The sequence below is a fragment of the Dendropsophus ebraccatus genome, chromosome 3 (genome assembly GCF_027789765.1).
Source record: "Dendropsophus ebraccatus isolate aDenEbr1 chromosome 3, aDenEbr1.pat, whole genome shotgun sequence".
NCBI lineage: Eukaryota > Metazoa > Chordata > Amphibia > Anura > Hylidae > Dendropsophus > Dendropsophus ebraccatus.
The window spans coordinates 186,590,036-186,610,203 of record NC_091456.1 but is presented as its reverse complement, the minus strand read 5'-3'; the positions used below and the strand labels follow the sequence as shown (position 1 = coordinate 186,610,203).

General features: G+C 44.5%; 1 protein-coding gene across 1 annotated transcript in view; it reads right to left on the bottom strand.

Annotated features, from left to right (window-relative positions):
* LOC138787565 (zinc finger protein 850-like) overlaps positions 1-20,168 on the bottom strand; it is a 124,967-nt gene that overhangs the window by 99,214 nt on the left and 5,585 nt on the right. The gene's annotated exons all lie outside the window — the stretch shown is intronic.

The window sequence follows — 20,168 nt, the reverse complement described above, 5'->3', positions numbered from 1 at the left end:
AACAATGGCGTAGTTTTTCTCGGCCGGGGATAGCTTCCTACTCAAGTACATCACCGGGTGCTCCTCGCAATTCACGACCTGTGAGATAACGGCCCCTAACCCTGTGTTAGAGGCATCTGTCTGTACTAGAAACTCACGTCTAAAGTCAGGGGTAACTAGCACAGGCTGTTGGCACAGGGCAGACTTAAGGCTTTGAAAAGCCTTCTCGGCCTCTGGAGTCCATGTCACCATTGCTGACTTACCTCCCTTTGTCAGGTCAGTTAGCGGGGCTGCAACTGAAGCAAAATTCGGCACAAACCTTCGGTAATAGCCCGTAATACCCAGGAAAGCTCTGACCTGTTTCTTTGTGAGGGGTTGAGGCCAATTCTGTATTGCCTCAATTTTATTTAGTTGTGGTTTCACTAACCCCCTCCCAATAATGTATCCCAGGTATTTGGCCTCCTCTAAGGCTAGTGCACACTTCTCTGCATTGATGGTTAACCCCGCATCGCTTATGGCATCTAACACCGCCTGGACCTTACAGAGGTGACTTTCCCAATCCGGGCTAAAAATGACCACATCATCGAGGTAGGCAGCGGAGTAATCACGATGTGGTCGCAGAATCAAGTCCATCAACCTCTGAAAAGTGGCAGGGGCTCCATGTAACCCGAATGGCATCACTACATATTGGAAGAGCCCATCGGGGTGGAGAATGCAGTCTTCTCTCTAGCCTCAGGAGTGAGTGGGATCTGCCAGTAGCCTTTTGTGAGATCGAGGGTGGTTATGTACCTGGCATTACCCATCCTTTCTATCAACTCATCTACCCTGGGCATGGGGTAGGCATCGAACTTGGAGATCTCATTTAACTTTCTAAAGTCATTACAGAACCTCCAAGTTCCATTGGGCTTTGGGATTAAGACAATCGGGCTGGACCACTCGCTCTGGGACACCTCAATGACTCCTAGGTCAAGCATACGTTTTACCTCGGATGATACCGCCTCCCTCCGTGCTTCTGGTATCCTATAGGGCTTAAGGTTTACTCTGCTTCTAGACTCAGTTTCAATATGATGACTAATGAGATGCGTACGCCCTGGGAGGTCAGAAAACTTGTCTTTATTTTTCTGCAGGAACTCCTTAGCTTCCTGCTTCTGTGACACTGATAGGGTGTCACCAGTCTTGACCGGAGGGATTGGTGGTGACAAATGATTAACAGGATTTGTCGCCACCAAGGATTCCCTGTCTTTCCAGGACTTGATCAAGTTTATGTGATAAACTTTAAAAGGCTTCCTTCTACCTGGTTGGTGCACCTTGTAGTTCACCTCACTGACCTTCTCTACAATTTCATAGGGACCTTGCCACTTTGCTAAGAATTTGCTTTCTACCGTGGGAACAAGTAGGAGTACCCGGTCACCTGGGCTAAATGTCCTGATTCTTGCAGAACGATTGTAAATTCTGCTTTGGCCCTCTTGCGCCCTCTGGAGGTGTTCCCTTACCAGGGGCATTACAGTGGCTATACGGTCCTGCATTTGTGCTACATGCTCTATAACACTCTTGTATGGGGTGGACTCACTTTCCCATGTCTCTTTAGCAATATCCAGCAAACCCCTCGGGTGACGACCATAGACCAATTCGAAGGGAGAGAACCCTGTGGATGATTGGGGCACTTCCCTAATAGAAAACATCAGGTAAGGTAGTAAGTGATCCCAATCACGACCATCTTTTTCCACCACTTTCTTCAACATATGTTTCAGTGTTTTGTTAAACCTCTCCACTAACCCGTCTTTCTGTGGGTGATACACAGAGGTATGTATGTGTGAGATTTTAAACAGTTTGCATAGCTCTTTCATCACTTTCGACATGAACGGTGTACCTTGGTCAGTCAAGATCTCCTTGGGGATCCCCACCCTGGAAAACATATAAAACAATTCCCGTGCAATTGTTTTAGAGGCAGTGTTTCTTAGGGGTACAGCCTCAGGATAGCGGGTCGCGTAGTCCAACACCACTAGAATGTACTGGTGTCCCCTAGCCGACTTTACAATGGGACCCACCAAGTCCATTGCGATCCGGTCGAAAGGTACCTCTATGATGGGGAGCGAAACCAAAGGACTGCGGAAATGCGACACTGGGGCGCTAAGCTGACATGTGGGGCATGACTCACAGTATTTTTTTATGTCAGCATAAATCGCAGGCCAATAAAACCTCTGGAGGACTCTCTCCTGCGTTTTATCCGTCCCCAAGTGGCCCCCAAGGAAATGATTATGGGCCATGTCGAGTACCTGACGCCGGTACGACTTAGGCACCAGAAGCTGTTCCCCAACCTCATTATTAATCTTAGTGACTCTATAGAAGAGATCGTTAGTCATAGAAAAATGTGGAAACTTTTTCTCAGCTTCTGGTTCCTGAGGTACCCCATTCATAACCGCAACCTGTTCTCTCGCATTTTTGAGAGTGGGGTCCTGTAATTGGGCAGTACCAAAATTATCCCTAGACACCTCTAAGTCTGGAACATTCTGCTCAGTGGGAGGAGCCTCTTCCTCACCAGCCAGGACCTGCAAAGGAAAAGCATTTTCATCCTGTACATTTTTATCATTTACCGTGGGTAATGCAATAGACTTAGAGGTCTCCTCACTCCTTTCAGGGGATTGTTGTTTTCCCCATAGAGCCCAGAACAATGGAAAATCACGCCCCAATATCACATTATGCATAAGGTTTTTAACCACACCCACTTGATATTGTACAGCACCTAGTTCAGTCCCGACATTGGCCAGTACTATAGGGTAAACCTTGGTATCACCATGTATGCACACCAGGCTCATATGTCTTTCTGGCACAAAGTCCCCAGCCACCAGACTGGCATGCACCAGGGTGACAAGGCTTCCTGAGTCCAGCAACGCCTTAACAGGGAAGTCATTGACAGTAATGTTGCAGACTTGCGGTTCAGTCTCTAGTCCAGTGACTGCAACAAAAGACGGTTCCGCAAATAGCGACTGACACCGGCTAGCGTCACACTCCATGGGCTCATTGGTAACAGCGCAATGGGCAGACACATGTCCCGTCTCATGGCATCGCCAGCACTGGATAGGGCCTGGTCTCCTTGGCAGGGAGTCCTTTTTAGGGCCACTTAGCCACCTGGGACCACCACCAGTCTTTTGCCCTTGAGACACCTCCTGAGCGCTCTTCCCCCTATCAGCACCCCTCCACACTCCCCCAATAGATGGAAGTCTCTTACCAGCTGACGGCACAGATCTGGCACTCCGGGGAGGTGAAGATGCTGCAGGAACATCACGGAGGTAGTCCTCGGTCGCCTGGAACCTCTCGACAAGGTTGACAAGTTCGTTGGCACTCCTAGGGTCACCTTGTCCCACCCAGCGTTGCAGATCAGCAGGAAGTGCACGGAGGTAGCGATCCATCACGACCCTCTAGGATCTGGGCAGGAGTAGAGGTGTCTGGCTCCAACCACTTTCTTGCCAGATGAATTAGGTCATACATCTGGGACCTCGCTGACTTGTCCAGACTGTAGCTCCAGTTGCGGACCCTCCGGGCACGGACAGCAGCAGTAACTCCTAGTCGGGCAAGTATCTCCGCTCTTAGCCGAGGATAGTCCTTGACCTCTTGCTCACTGAGGTCATAATAGGCCTTTTGAGGTTCGCCTGTTAAATAGGGCGTAATGACCTCTGCCCACTCAGTGGATGGTAACTTTTCTCGCTCACCCACACGCTCAAATACAGTTAAGTAGGCCTCAACATCGTCATCAGCAGTCATCTTTTGCAGCGCTCGCTTCACAGCTCTTCTCACAGACAAAGTCTCTGGAGCGGCTGCTGCCACCGGCTGGGGATTAGCACCTGCAGGCACCTCTTGCTTCGCTATCAGGTGCTCAATAAGTCTCTGTTGTTGAGCCATCGCTTGCTGATGTGCAGCCATTGTCTGTTCATGGCGCAGGTTAGCGTCTGTCAGTGCCTGTTGTTGCTGCCGATTAGCCTGCTCGTGGCGCAGGTTAGCGCCTGTCAGAGCCTGTTGCTGTTGCAGACTCACTTGCATTAACTGCTTCATCATCTCCTCCATGTTGCTTGTCTGTTTATGGAGTGAAGCAGCAGCCTTCACCCAGGACATAAGCAGCTGTAGCCAAGTTGATGCACACCGTTGCCCCTAGCAACCGTTTTGCCCGCTCCGCAGCACCAATTGTAGTGATCTTCCCGGGGGATGGTGTGTTTGGACACAGTTCACAACAGACTTGGCTTTATAAAACAGGAGCTTGGCGTTTATTTGTATCATAAACAGTCCAGCAAACAGAAATACAGCAACACTGTGCTTTTAAAAATTAAAACAAACAAAAAGGTCTTGCCCGTCTGAGCACTTACTAAACATGCAGGTCACCTGTCTGACACTTGGTTAAGCAACATCGCTGGGTGTGAATAGGCTTCAGCAGCGGCTGTATTCCCAGCTCCCACCAAACACAGCACCCAAACTGTTCACTCCTGTCTGAGAGACTCCCCTGCACACTGAGCACACCTTTTGCCTTCTCAGGCTGATAGGATCAGAGCTCACCTGATCCCAAAACCCACACTGGATTGAGGGGGAGGGAATGGCAGATCCCACTACCAACCTATCCCCCATTCCAGTAAATCCGGCCCGGAAAATTAAATAACAACTCAGCAGCATATCACTGCTGAGCAACCGACCTCTTCCGGACTTACCATCTCACGTTATGTATCAGCCTAGGTGAGATGTACACCCCCTCGAACACTTTACCAGTGACATGTCTACAATGTGTAATGTATATGTAGCTGAGCTGTATGTGTCCTGAGGGTTATTTTGTAGCCTATGGCACTGGGTACATCCCATGGGCAGTGATGATAATGGATTTAATGAAATTCAAGTAAATTCTAGAAGCAAATATAAGATTAAATGTACAAAGCAATTCTGCACGCAACAATACCAAATATGCAGGCGGGATTCTGAGCGGAGTCCGCGGTAAGGGTTCCACTTGGAATTCTGCAACTTTTACTCAGTGTGAACAGACTCTTATACAAAAAACCTTGGATTATGAGCATAATTTGTTCCAGGAACGCTCCTTTAATCCAAGTCACTTGTTTATCAAAGGAAATTTTCCCATAAGAAATAATTAGAACGCGGTTCATTCCACAACCCAAAAATAAGGTTGGTAAGGTGTTCTGTATCAATAAACAAGACTGTATTAGTAAAGAAGGAATTAACCAGTTGACTTTCCCTCCACACACAACTCCCTGGTACCTACTGGTACTAGTGCCGGCTGCCTGGAGCAGCTATAGGTGAAGGGGTTAATTTAGGGGTCAGAGGGAAACAGCAGTTGTGCCATCCCCGGCAGAGTGGATCAAGTAGCAGTGGGTTAAAGGGGTTATCAAGCTCTACAAAAACATGGCCACTTTTCCCCCCTTTCTTGTCTCCAGATTGGGTGGGGTTTCAAACCCAAGTGTAGTGATATGTGTGCAGGTGCAGAAGAGACAAGCCATAGTTTGGTGCTTCCGAAACAGTAGAGGTGTGTAGAATAAGAGAATACTCGTACTCAATGATGACTTTCTAGTCTTGACCATGTTATGCCCCCTAGTTGTGAGCTACCTGTCCTAGGTGGGTAACACGAGCCCCAGGCCTTGTTATCTGGGTTGAGTAGACTCTCAAGCCTTCCCAGTTGTCCTGCACTGCACATTGGAATACGTAGACTTTTCCTAGTACCTTTGTTCCACTGGGGTCAGTTCCTAATACTCTGAAGGTAACTGCCCTGTACTTTTTAGAAAGAGGTCGTGGGCAAAGTGATCCCTGTTGTGCTCTCTCTTTCACTTAAACTACAACTAGACTGACTAACTCCAGCCACCAGGAACTAATTCCTAACCTCAGGGATCTAACCCTGGCTGTGATTGGTGGACTGTGTGTGTATTAGAGAGAGCAAAGGAGATAAGCTAGAGAAATGAGGGAGAGCACCTGCACCTGTGAGTGGTCAGAAAGGTGACACATGACACATGACAGTTAACTCCTGGAAGATTTCAGCTGTGCAAAGGACAGGTTATACAAAAACACAGTAGTGACACCTAGTGTGAAAAACGCTAATTAAAGCGGACACCTCATCTCACTTGTGTAAGCACAAGAGAGTTACCTTACTCTGGTGCAACAGAACTTAGGAGCCCATACCGGGTTACTAAATACCGTGTTAGAATTTTTAAAAAATTGTTACAAGCCAACAAAGGGTTATGGAAGTCAGCTCTCCTCATAAACTTCTCATTCTCCAAAGTGTCTGTAGGACGATGATCCAGGGCAGTGGCCAACCACTGAGTCCAAGGAAAAGACAAGCAGTCTGATAAATCCTAACATGTATAAACTTTATTTCATTGTAGAAAACATATATATATATATATATATATATATATAAAAAAAAAAAAAATCTCAGGAGTCCTGTGCACGTGTTTCACTCTCTAGCGCCTAATCATGGTATGCTAGAGCGCAAAGGTGCAGTGTATTTTATCTTTTTTTTTTTTTTGCAATAAAGTTTATACATTTTAGAATTTATTGGAGCGCCAGATACCTTCACTGCTTGTACTTTCCTTCAAAATTATAAGCTTGTCTTGCAAAAGTTACTTGTAATTAACGGTTTCAATGGATTTTATTTTTCCTGCTGTTTAGGCTGCCTAGGGATCTTCTCTGATCAATACCTTGATTGTTCATAGAGATCAGTGCAGTACATATGTGCTGTATTGATCCATCACCTCAGGGCTCCATCGCTTCAGTCAGGCAGCCTGTCCCTTGTCATCAATCGGTTAATGATGGGACAACCCAAGAAATTTTTTTGCTCTATTATTTTACAGAATACACAGAAAATATTTAAATCTTAATAGAAAATACAAAAAATAATTCCTTATCGGTTACCTAAAAATTCTGGAGAAACAAGGGTCATAATAAAGTATGGGAATACAGGTTAATAAGTGTGTTTTTTATTGGATAATGAGCGTTCATACACTAGGAGAAGAGACTAGAATGAACTTCTATGGGAGAGGCGCTGGTGCTGATCTCAGTACAGGGAGAGGCGCTGGTGCTGATCTCAGTACAGGGAGAGGCGCTCTGATTGTGCACGGAACTTCCTAGGTCGGCCTCAGCAATTGCATAGCACTGCTAAAATTCTGGGGGAAAAAAGAAAAAATAGTTTCTAAAGATACCGAGCTAAAAAAGTTCTACCTGGCGCGATTGTCCCTTTTAGGACATGTTATTTTTGGATAAAGCCCTTGACTAGGTTCTGGTCATGTAAATGCCTTTCTTATGTGGGTCATTTGATGTGCATATAGAGTTGACTTGTGGGCAAAACACTTTCCACATTCTGAGCACGAATATGGCTTCTCCCCAGTGTGAATTCTCACATGTCTAACAAGCTTCGATTTCAAAGTAAAAGATTTCCCACATTCTGAACATGAAAATGGCCTCTCTCCTGTGTGAGTTCTCAGATGTTCATCAAGAGATGCCTTGCCAGCATATGATTTCCCACATTCATGGCATGAAAATGGCTTCTCCCCTGTGTGAGTTCTTTGATGTTTAGTAAGACTTGATTTCCAAGTATAACATTTCCCACATTCTAAACATGAAAATGGCTCCTCTCCTGTGTGAATTCTTTGATGGTCAATAAGAGATGACTTTGCCTTAAAACTCTTTCCACATTCTGGGCATGAAAAAAGCTTCTCCGCTGTGTGAATTCTCTGATGTTTAATAAGATTTGATTTTCCAATAAAACATTTGCCACATTCTGAACATGGAAGTGGCTCCTCCCCTATGTGAATTCTTTTATGTTCAATAAGATCTGATTTCTGAATAAACCCTTGTCCACATTCATGGCATGAAAATGGCTTCTTTCCTGTGTGAAAAATCTGGTGTTTAGTAAGATATGCTTTTTGAGTATAACATTTCCCGCATTCTGTGCATGAAAATGGCCTCTCCCCTGTATGAGTTCTCAGATGTCTAATAAGCTGTGATTTGCGAGAAAAACATTTCCCACATTCTGAACATAAAACAGACTTCTTCACTGTGTGGATTTTTTTATGTGAGACTAGTTTTGGTTTTGTAGTAAAACATTTTCCACATTGTGAACATGAAAATGGCTTTTGATGTTCAACATTCCTTCTTTTCAGACCGGATCGGACTTCTTGAAAGGGATTAGATGACAGATCTTTGTTGTGAGGGGCTGAGGGTGTATCTGGGATAGTGGACGGCTCCTCATATGTATCTTGTGTGATATGATCCTCTGAGGAGATCTGATGTCCCCCTGAGCTCCTGGTACAGTCATCTGCCAAGAATAATACAGGTGTTTTTATTTTTCAGTAATATAACCTCCAAACAGTTTGCATATACAGTGGTACCTTGGTTTAAGAGCGTTTTGGAAGAAGAGCTCACAGTTTTTCAAAGTTGTTACTTGGTTTAAGAGCATTGCTTTGGTCTAAGAGCTCCCTGTACTGAGTAGGAGGGCGTTTAGGGGAGGGGCATGGGCTGCATAGCGGGGTCTACATCCCTGTATTCTGTCCCAGGAAGTCTCCCTCACCTTCCAAATCATAGCAGATCCACTTCAGGCTGGGGCTTGCATCAGGGGACAGGACTGTGGGGTAATCTCTTCATAGCTGTAACCCCTCTCTCCCCGGACAGAGAGTGCTGCATGTATGTGCCCGCATCTGTCCTGCTCATTCCTTCATACTCCCTGCAGTCTCTGTCAGCCCTTGTGTTTCCCATCCTCTCCATTACTGTACAGTAACTTATAATATCACATATTCTGATGTTTTTCATTGTTTGTTTTACATGTTATTCAGAATAAAAAAAATCATTATTTTTGGGGTGTGGAACCAATTGTCTGCATTTCAATGATTTCTTATGGGAAAAGTTGCTTTGCTTTAAGAGTGATTTGGATTACAAGCACGGTCCTGGAACAAATTATGCTTGTAATCCAAGGCACTACTGTATTTACTTTTACAAAACATTACAAGATCACTACCAGGACTATCTAATCTGATACACACCCATAAGAAAGGTATTAAGGAGGAAGCTAGAGACTACAGGCCAATTAGGTTAACATTTGTAGTAAACAGATAGGTGAAAGGGGGATAAAATGAAGCATGCCTCGTAGGTCTGTACATAGTACTACCTAGTGTGGAAGATGTATTCCCACATACAAGCTCAAGACTATGTAGGCCAGAAGCACACTTTGGAAGCACACTTTAGCAATGGTGGCCACAAAGTTCTGTTATTTTTTCCATATTTGTAAGTGACAAAAGAGAAGGTTTGGTAGGTAAGGATAGTGACATAGGGGAAGGTTTGGTAGGTAAGGGTAGTGACATAGGAGAAGGTTTGGTAGGTAAGGATAGTGACATAGGAGAAGGTTTGGTAGGTAAGGAAAGTGACAAAGGAGAAGGGTTGGTAGGTAAGGATAGTGACATAGGAGAAGGGTTGGTAGGTAAGGATAGTGACATAGAAGAAGGTTTGGTAGGGAAAGATAGTGACATAGGAGAAGGTTTGGTAGGTAAGGATAGTGACCTAGGAGAAGGTTTGGTAGGTAAAGATAGTGACATAGGAGAAGGGTTGGTAGGTAAGGATAGTGACTTAGGAGAAGGATTGGTAGGTAAGGATAGTGACATAGGAGAAGGGTTGGTAGGTAAGGATAGTGATATAGGAGAAGGGTTGGTAGGTAAGGATAGTGACATAGGAGAAGGGTTGGTAGGTAAGGATAGTGACTTAGGAGAAGGATTGGTAGGTAAGGATAGTGATATAGGAGAAGGGTTGGTAGGTAAGGATAGTGACATAGGAGAAGGGTTGGTAGGTAAGGATAGGGACATAGGAGAAGGTTTGGTATGTAAGGATAGTGACATAGGAGAAGGGTTGGTAGGTAAGGATAGGGACATAGGAGAAGGTTTGGTAGGTAAGGATAGTGACATAGGAGAAGGTTTGGTAGGTTTCCTGGAGGTGTCAGTAATATGGAGAATGATTTAGCTTTACTAGCGGTCTGAACAAAGGAAATTGCAGTTCAATGTTTCTAAATAATGCACTTGGAAAGGAGGAATCCTCTGAGTATCATAATGACAGTTCTGTGTTGGCAAAGACTTTAGTAGAGAAGGATTTAAAGTTGGTATTTCTGACAGCCTTAAAATAAATCCTCAGTGCAGCCAGGCTGTAGGGAAAACTAATGGCAAAGACTGTATATGTATCATAGTATGCATAGGTAAATGGATACCTGACCTCCTCTATATTTTATGAAATATATATTCTGATGTTAGATTTTTCTCACTCTAACATTTTTTAAGGGCTATATAGCTAAAAAACGAAATTCCACAAAGAATTTGTGAGTGTTCTCTGCATTTAGTGGTCACTACTCACCTGGGCAGTTACCTGTAGTGATGTCCTCCTTATACTGCTCATCACTGCCCACATCTGTCTCCTCTTCTTCTTTTACTCTTATGTCTGTATCATCAATATAGTTCAGATCTTCCCCCTGATTCATAAGATGTGAGAGAAATATTGTAAAAGTCATCAGACAGTAGGAGAAGTCAGGTGGGATGTACAGATCATAGGGAACATCTCCATCTACCTGATCCTGTGGAAGAAGAGGACGGGGACATCTCTCTGGTGCTGTTCTCTTACTGGATCTGACTGGAGGGAACACATACAGAGACTGAATTCATTCTTTCCATCCAGATAATACAGAGAGGAGGTGTGTATATAGTCCTGTCTATTACCTGCTGATGGGAGGGGCTGCTGATCCTCCAGCATCACATCCTTGTACTGATCCTTGTGTCCTTCTACATACTCCCACTCCTCCATGGAGAAATAGACCGCCACGTCCTGACACCTTATAGGAACCTGACACACACAATGATCACACAGTCATCCCCCCCACCCCTCCAGTGGTGTTACTGTATAATGTCCCAGCATTCCCAGCAGCCACAGTCTCACCTCTCCACTCAGCAGCTCCACCATCTTGTTGGTGACTTCTAGGATCTTCTCTTCCTCCATTTCCTCATGTATCAGGGGCCCTGAGATTGGGCTCAGGGTTCTTCCCCATCCTTCACACCCAGGGGCCCCACAGCGCCCACTAGAGGACTTCTTCACTACTGTGTAATCCTGTGTATGGAGAGACACATTACTATCACTCCATCCATTCCCAGAATCCCTCACCTCTCCAGTCCTATCCATCTGTTATTCCATAGATAAGAATGATGTCATGATGACATCACTCCCAGAATCCCTCACCTCTCCAGTCCTATCCATCTGTTATTCCATAGATAAGAATGATGTCATGATGACATCACTCCCAGAATCCCTCACCTCCCCAGTAAGCAGGAAGAGTATGTGTAGGGTGAGGGTTATTATCCTCTCGGCCATCTTGTCTCTGTCTCTCTCCATAGTTGATGGGTCGGTCTCTTATATAGAAGATATCAGCAGAGGATCCTGGAGTGTTGGAAGTTATAACTTGTCCTGCAAACAACAAACCCGACAGTGTTATAAACAACCAATAAAAACATTTAAATAAAAAACAACTAAAGAAACTTCATCCTCACAACTCAACACTGCCCAGTCCTGAAGGGGTTAATCCTCCCGCTGTCCCCCAGCTCCTTCCCTCCACCTGCAGAGCTGTACAGGAGCCGTGTGCTTCCCCTGTGCTTACAGGACCTGCCATGATGTCACAGTCATGTGATCAGTCACAGGGAGGAGGAGGAGTCACATGATCAGGGGCTGCTGCTCAGTGTATGCAGGACTCTGCTGTGCTGGATGAGCTGAAGTGATGTGTATGCAGCAGAGCTGTCTGTGTGTGATGTGTGTGGAGCAGAGCTGTGTATGTGTGTGTTATATATGCCTGCAGCAGAGCCCTGTGTGTAATGTACATGTAGCTGAGCTGTATATGTATAATGTACATGTAGCTGAGCTGTATATATGTGTAATGTACATGTAGCTGAGCTGTATGTGTGTATTGTACATGTAGCTGAGCTGTATATGTGTAATGTACATGTAGCTGAGCTGTATATGTGTAATGTACATATAGCTGAGCTGTATATGTGTAATGTACATGTAGCTGAGCTGTATGTGTGTAATGTACATGTAGCTGAGCTGTATGTGTGTAATGTACATGTAGCTGAGCTGTATATGTGTAATGTACATGTAGCTGAGCTGTATGTGTGTAATGTACATGTAGCTGAGCTGTATATGTGTAATGTACATGTAGCTGAGCTGTATGTGTGTAATGTACATGTAGCTGAGCTGTATATGCGTAATGTACATGTAGCTGAGCTGTATGTGTGTAATGTACATGTAGCTGAGCTGTATATGTGTAATGTACATGTAGCTGAGCTGTATGTGTGTAATGTACATGTAGCTGAGCTGTATGTGTGTAATGTACATGTAGCTGAGCTGTATATGTGTAATGTACATGTAGCTGAGCTGTATATGTGTAATGTACATGTAGCTGAGCTGTATATGTGTAATGTACATGTAGCTGAGCTGTATGTGTGTAATGTACATGTAGCTGAAACTGCTCTCACCGAGGTGTCAAACGATCTTCTGAAGGGCAAGTCACAAGGAATCTACTCCTTGCTGATTCTCCTGGATCTTTTAGCAGCTTTTGACACAATAGGTCACCAGCTCCTCATCGCCATGCTCAGCTCAATTCTGCAAAAGCATATAGGGCAGCATGGTGGCTCAGTTGTTACCACTATAGCCTTGCAGTGCTGGGATCCAGGGTTCAAATCCCACCAAGGGTAACATCTCCAAAGAGTTTGTATGTTCTCTATGTTTGCGTGGGGTTTCCTCCCACACCCCCAAAAAATCCAAACCATACACATAGGTGAATTTAGATTATGAGCCCTATTGGGGACAGGAAGCAATAATTGGCAAAAACTATGTGAAGTGCTGCAGAATCTGTGTGTGCTATACAAATAATAGAATTTCTTATCTATCTTTCCCAGTGAAACTAACATCCATTTTTTTGGGGAGGGGGAGGGGGGTTATTCTGTATTGTGTTTCTGTACTTCCTGGTTGAGCAGTTCCCAGAATGTAATGCTTTCTCTCAGCTGTTCCACCCGGCCTAGTCCCCGCCCATATCTGTTGCAGAACATCTAGGCTGTGTTCACACATTGCAGTTTCATTGTTACTGAATTATTTGCAGTACTTTATCATTTCATTGTGGTCCCACCCACACAGCACACTGTATACTCCCCTTTAACACCGCACAGCACTGTGTTCTCTACCTGTAACACCACACAGCATGCTGTATTCTCTTCCTGTAACACCACACTGTATTCTCTACCTGTAACACCACACAGCACGCTGTATTCTCTTCCTGTAACACCACACTGTATTCTCTACCTGTAACACCACACAGCACACTGTATTCTCTACCTGTAACACCACACAGCACACTGTATTCTCTACCTGTAACACCACACAGCACGCTGTATTCTCTACCTGTAACACCACACAGCACGCTGTATTCTCTACCTGTAACACCACACACCACGCTGTATTCTCTACCTGTAACACCCACACAGCACGCTGTATTCTCTACCTGTAACACCACACAGCACACTGTATTCTCTACCTGTAACACCACACAGCACTGTATTCTCTACCTGTAACAGCACACAGCACACTGTATTCTCTACCTGTAACACCACACAGCACTGTATTCTCTACCTGTAACACCACACAGCACCCTGTATTCTCTACCTGTAACACCACACAGCACCCTGTATTCTCTACCTGTAACACCACACAGCACCCTGTATTCTCTACCTGTAACACTACACAGCACTGTATTCTCTACCTGTAACATCACACTGTATTCTCTACCTGTAACGCCACACAGCACCCTGTATTCTCTACCTGTAACACCACACAGCACCCTGTATTCTCTACCTGTAACACTACACAGCACTGTATTCTCTACCTGTAACAGCACACTGTATTCTCTACCTGTAACACCACACAGCACGCTGTATTCTCTACCTGTAACACCACACAGCACGCTGTATTCTCTACCTGTAACACCACACAGCACATTGTATTCTCTACCTGTAACACCACACAGCACACTGTATTTTCTACCTGTAACACCACACAGCACACTGTATTCTCTACCTGTAACACCACACAGCACACTGTATTCTCTACCTGTAACACCACACAGCACGCTGTTTTCTCTACCTGTAACACCACACAGCACGCTGTATTCTCTACCTGTAACACCACACAGCACGCTGTATTCTCTACCTGTAACACCACACAGCACGCTGTATTCTCTACCTGTAACACCACGCAGCACTGTATTCTCTACCTGTAACACCACACAGCACGCTGTATTCTCCACCTGTAACACCACAGCGCTGTATTCTCTACCTGTAACACCACACAGCACGCTGTATTCTCTACCTGTAACACCACACAGCACGCTGTATTCTCCACCTGTAACACCACAGCGCTGTATTCTCTACCTGTAACACCACACAGCACGCTGTATTCTCTACCTGTAACACCACGCAGCATGCTGTATTCTCTACTTGTAATGCTGATATTGGAATAAAGTAAGGAACCTTTTGATTTTTTTTTTCTTTTCATTTCCAAGCACATATTATGATTAAGCATCTTTTATCTTTGAAGTAGATTCCCACAATAAGGACTTTATCCTGTTATCTTACATGGGATATACTGTTTATGTCTTGTTTTTTTGTCTAGGTGGGATTTGCAGTGGCGGCTCTGATCCTCTCTGCCGTTTGTCATCATTTACTTGTGTTACTGCATCATTTTTGTGAATACGCTGCAGTACTGCAATGACACTCCAACATGTGTGAACACAGCCCTAATTTCACTGCACACTTCTGCATAATCAGAGAAATCAGTGCAACAGCTGCTTCTCGCTGGTCAGAGATGGTGAATCACTCAGGGGATTGGGGAATCCAGCCGCGCCTCCTGTGACATCACGCACTGCCCCCTGTCTGCATCATCAGCCTGTGCTCAACAAACACACACAATGTGAGACAGAAGCATGGAATATTTGTCTCCTAAGGTGGGAGAGCAGTGGGAGCAGGAGACAACGTGGATTGTACTATCATGGTACTATAATGCCAGAAGGTTCTGCTGCAGGATTAGAATATAGAGGTTAGATGTTCTTACCTCCGTCCAGTAGAGATAGCCAGTTCCCAGCTAGGAGTAACAGAGGTAACTGGGGAAGGAAAAGCCAGAGACTCAGGTAGTGTGACCCACCCAGTTCCAGTAGGGAGAGAAGATTCCAGTTATTCTGACTCAGATTATTGTTGTAGTGATCTATCCCTTGTAAGACCTCTATGCCTGGCCTGTATAAGCAGATGTAACCACTGAGGACAATCCTTATCAGATAGCTGAACTCACCAACACTGTTTTCATCCAAAAGCTGGTTTATTCTGTACATCAAACAAAAGGAATACAGCAGAATGAATGGATTTAGTATTATGCGGTCAAAAGATGATGCTTTCCTTAGCTTAGCATGCAGGATACAGGAGCCCTGTTACATGTGGTAGATGCAGGCAGCCATGATGCAGGAAAATACACCAAGAAGAAGCAGGAAGTGGTAATACATACACAGGAAATGGGTGGTGTATCCATAAAGGAACATGGAAACAAAACATACCAAGAACGACCACTAGGTGGCAGCAAATAACTAGTCATAGAAAGATCCATATACAATTATAAGAATATTAACTGTGTAACAGCATACCAGTGCTGGAGGTCAAGGGCAGTGACCTGTGCCAGAGCTAAAGAGAGGTGTGACAAGGTGATCACCAGCAAGCAGGACAGCTCAGCCAGGTCCATAAGAGCTACAGCAGACAAGGCAGTGTGCAGCAGTATAAGGAACAGAGCAACACAGCCCAGTGCTAGCAAGTGGAGTGCAGAGCACCTGGGACACAGGAGTGTCCAGCCAGCCTCATAACTGCAGCACGGAGAAAGGTACTGCTCAGGGGAGACAGAGCTGGTGCTGCAGGGGAGTCCATTGTTACCAGCAGGATCCGGAAGTGGGGCCCCCTGAGAGACTGTATATAGCTGTGCTATACCACACAGACTGAAGTTATATCTTCCCTGCTACTTACCTAGCTTCATAAAAAGACAGTGTCCCTGCTATATAGGAATCTACCTGTTATACAAGTTAAAGAGTTGTGGTTGTACTGCTGAATTATCTACAGTAAAGTTATCCTAACATTAGGGCCCTATTCCACCAGACGATTATCGTTCAGATTATCGTTAAATCGTTCGAATCTAACCGATAATCGTTCGGTTGAAATGCAGTTAACGATTAACGGCGAACGAGAAATCGTTAATCGCTTTATAAGACCTGGACCTATTTTTATCGTTGCTCGTTCGCAAATCGTTCGCATTGAATAAGACGTCGTTCGGTCGTTCGCAGTAGATACGAATGCAATAGCGAAGAAAAACGATCGCAATTACGATCATAAGTAACGATTATCGTTCCATGGAAATGAGTGAACGTTTTCAAGTCTTTCGTAATAGCGGTCGTTTGAGATCGTTAACGATTATTCACATTTCATGGGTAGAGGTGATTAATGAAATTTTATGAAATATCAGTAAATTCTTGAAGCAAATATAACACCAAATGTACAAAACAATTCTGCATGCAGCAGTACCAAATATGTTTTTCTTTTTTGAAAAATGGGAAAAACTTGTTTAGGGTCTGTTCACACTGAGCAAAAGTGGCGGAATTCTGAGCGGAACCCTCACCGTGGACTCTGCTCGGAATCCCACCTGCCTCAGCGTGTCAAAGTGATGCATCGTGTGCCTCTGCTCTAAGGATCGACATTTCATGTGCGCGAGGCATCGCATTGACACACTGAGGCTGGTGGGATTCCGAGCGGAGTCCGTGGTGGGGGTTCCACTCAGAATTCCCCCACTTTTACTCCTTGCCACGTCTATTCTTTTGGTGGAATCAGCCGGCCTATAGAATGGTGTCTATAGAGTCGGCGGAAAGGCGCGCGGCTGTACACACGTACAGGCGACGGAATTCCGCAAAATTTATCCACGAGAATTCTTCAGTGTAAACCCACCCTTATACTAGAAGTCCCCCAGGGGGAATAACCCTAACGCCAGGGGGAATAACCCTAACCCCAGGGGGAATAACCCTAGCCTCAGGGGGACTTCTAGTATGTGTGTAAAATAAAAAATGTTTTTTTATTAATAAAAAAACCCTCCCCTAATAAAAGTTTCAATCATCCCCCTTTCCCCATTTTATAAATAAATTTAAATTAATAAACATGTTTGGTATCGCCGTGTGCGTAATCACCTGAACTAATAAATTATCACATCCCTGATCTGGCGTAAGCGCCAAAAAATTTAAAAATGCTAAATTGCGCATTTTTGGTCGCATCAAATATAGAAAAATTGTACTAAAAAGCGATCAAAAAGTTACATATACGCAAATAAGGTACAGATCATGGCACAAAAAATGACACCTTACACAGCCCTATAGACCAAAGGATAAAAGTGTTATAAGGATGGGAATAAAGCGATTTTAAGGAACATATATTTTTTTTTAAAAGGTTTTAATTTTTTTAAAGCCATCAAATAAAATAAAAGTTATACAAATTACATATCATTGTAAATGTACTAACTTGAGGAACATATATAACAAATCAGTTTTATCCTAGGGCAAATGGCATAAAAACAAAATCCCCCAAATAAAAAAACCTGCTTTTTTTTTTTCAATTTCACCACACTTCACCATAATTCTTTTCGTGTTTCACAGCATATTTAAGGCAAGCATAATGTCTGCCATTGCAAAGTACAATTAGTGGCGCAATAAATAAAAGCTCATCTGGGTCTCTAGGTAGAAAAAAAAGTGCTATGGTCTTATATACACAAGGAGGAAAAAAATCAAAGCGCAAAAATGAAAACTGGCTGTGTCCCCTAAGGGTTAAATGCAGATGATTCATTCCTCAATCCAAAAACATGAAAGGTAAGGTGTTCTGTATAAATAAAGACTGTTTCAGTAAAGAAGGGGTTAACCAGTTATCTCTTTCACCACACACACACACACACACACAACTCCCCAGGTGCCTACAAACCTGCTGGTACTAGTGCCTGGAGCAGCTATTGGTTAAGGGGTTAAAGGGTTACTCCGGGCTGGGGGGCTTTTTTCCTATGGCCGGGGAGGAGGTGGATAAGGGCAATGACGTTCCCTTACCTCCCCGATTCCCGTGCCGTGTCCCGGATCGCACCGCTCCTGTTCTCTGACGCAGGCTTGAGACGTGACCTTTTAAGTCCGCTCAGCCAGTCAGTGGAAGGAGCGGGATCCGTCAAGTCTTAAGACCCTGCAGAGACCAGGAAGCGGACCAAGAGCGCCGCGAACCGGGACACGGCGCTGGAACCGGGGAGGTAAGGGGACGTCATTGCCCTTATCCACCTCCTCCCTGGCCATAGGAAAAAAGCCCCCCAGCCCGGAGTAACCTTTTAATTAAGGGGTCAGAGGGAATCAGCAGTTACAGACGGGCACCGGAGTAAAAACAGAAGCTGTGCCATCCCCGGGAGAGTTGATCAGGTAGCAGTGGGTTAACATGAGAGGCTTTCTACCCAAAACACATCAGGATGGGGACACACAGATGCTTGTATTAACCTCTTAAAGGAGAAGTCTGACGAAAGTTTTTAATAACGTATTGTATTGACCCCCAAAAGTTATACTAATCACCAATATACACTTATTACGGGAAATGATTATAAAGCGCCAGAAAGTGACATCGCCATGTTATCCAGGAAGTGACTACACCATGTTATCCAGGAAGTGACATCGCCATGTTATCCAGGAAGTGACATCGCCATGTTATCCAGAAAGTGACATCGCCATGTTATCCAGAAAGTGACATCGCCATGTTATCCAGAAAGTGACATCGCCATGTTATCCAGGAAGTGACTACACCATGTTATCCAGGAAGTGACATCGCCATGTTATCCAGGAAGTGACTACACCATGTTATCCAGGAAGTGACATCGCCATGTTATCCAGGAAGTGACATCGCCATGTTATCCAGGAAGTGACATCGCCATGTTATCCAGGAAGTGACATCGCCATGTTATCCAGGAAGTGACATCGCCATGTTATCCAGGAAGTGACATCGCCATGTTATCCAGGAAGTGACATCGCCATGTTATCCAGGAAGTGACTACACCATGTTATCCAGGAAGTGACATCGCCATGTTATCCAGGAAGTGACATCGCCATGTTATCCAGGAAGTGACATCGCCATGTTATCCAGGAAGTGACATCGCCATGTTATCCAGGAAGTGACATCGCCATGTTATCCAGGAAGTGACATCACCATGTTATCCAGGAAGTGACATCACCATGTAATCCAGGAAGTGACTACACCATGTTATCCAGGAAGTGACTACACCATGTTATCCAGGAAGTGACATCACCATGTTATCCAGGAAATGACATCACCATGTTATCCAGGAAGTGACATCACCATGTTATCCAGGAAGTGACATCACCATGTTATCCAGGAAGTGAAGCCTTGATGCAGTAGTAAGTGCAGGGAAAAAAGCATTTTATGTACATTTCCCGTAATAAGTGTATATTGGTGATTTGTATAACTTTTGGGGGGGCAATACAATACTTTAATAAAAATTTTTGTGGGACTTCTCCTTTAAGGACAAAGCCAATCTTCATTTTTAAACTTTTCCTTTGTCCTCTTTATGTTTAAAGGCTATGTTCACACGATGGCAACAACGGTCGTAGTTTTTGCGGGGGTGGAATGCCTTAGTTTCAATGGGATCCCTGACGGAGCATATACACATCCCGTGCGGCCCAGCAAATAACTGATATGTCAGTTTTCTGCTTCGGAATTTAATGCTTCATTGTGTGCAAGGGGAAGCTCTAATGCGGGCGCACGCTGATGCGCCCGCATCAGAACCCTTCTGCTCTCCAATCCGGGCAGAGACTGACCGTTCCGTGACCCGGCCGGTCTCTTACGTAGTGTGAACATAGCCCAAAGGCCATAGCCCTTGCATTTTTTTCACCTACAGACTTACATGACCCCTTATTTTTTTTCAACACCAATTATATTTTGCAATGACAGACTTTTCCCATAACATATCCTGCGAAAATGGGAAAAAATTGGGGGAAAAAAAAATATAATTTTTTTTTTTTTTCCATTTTAAGAATTTTC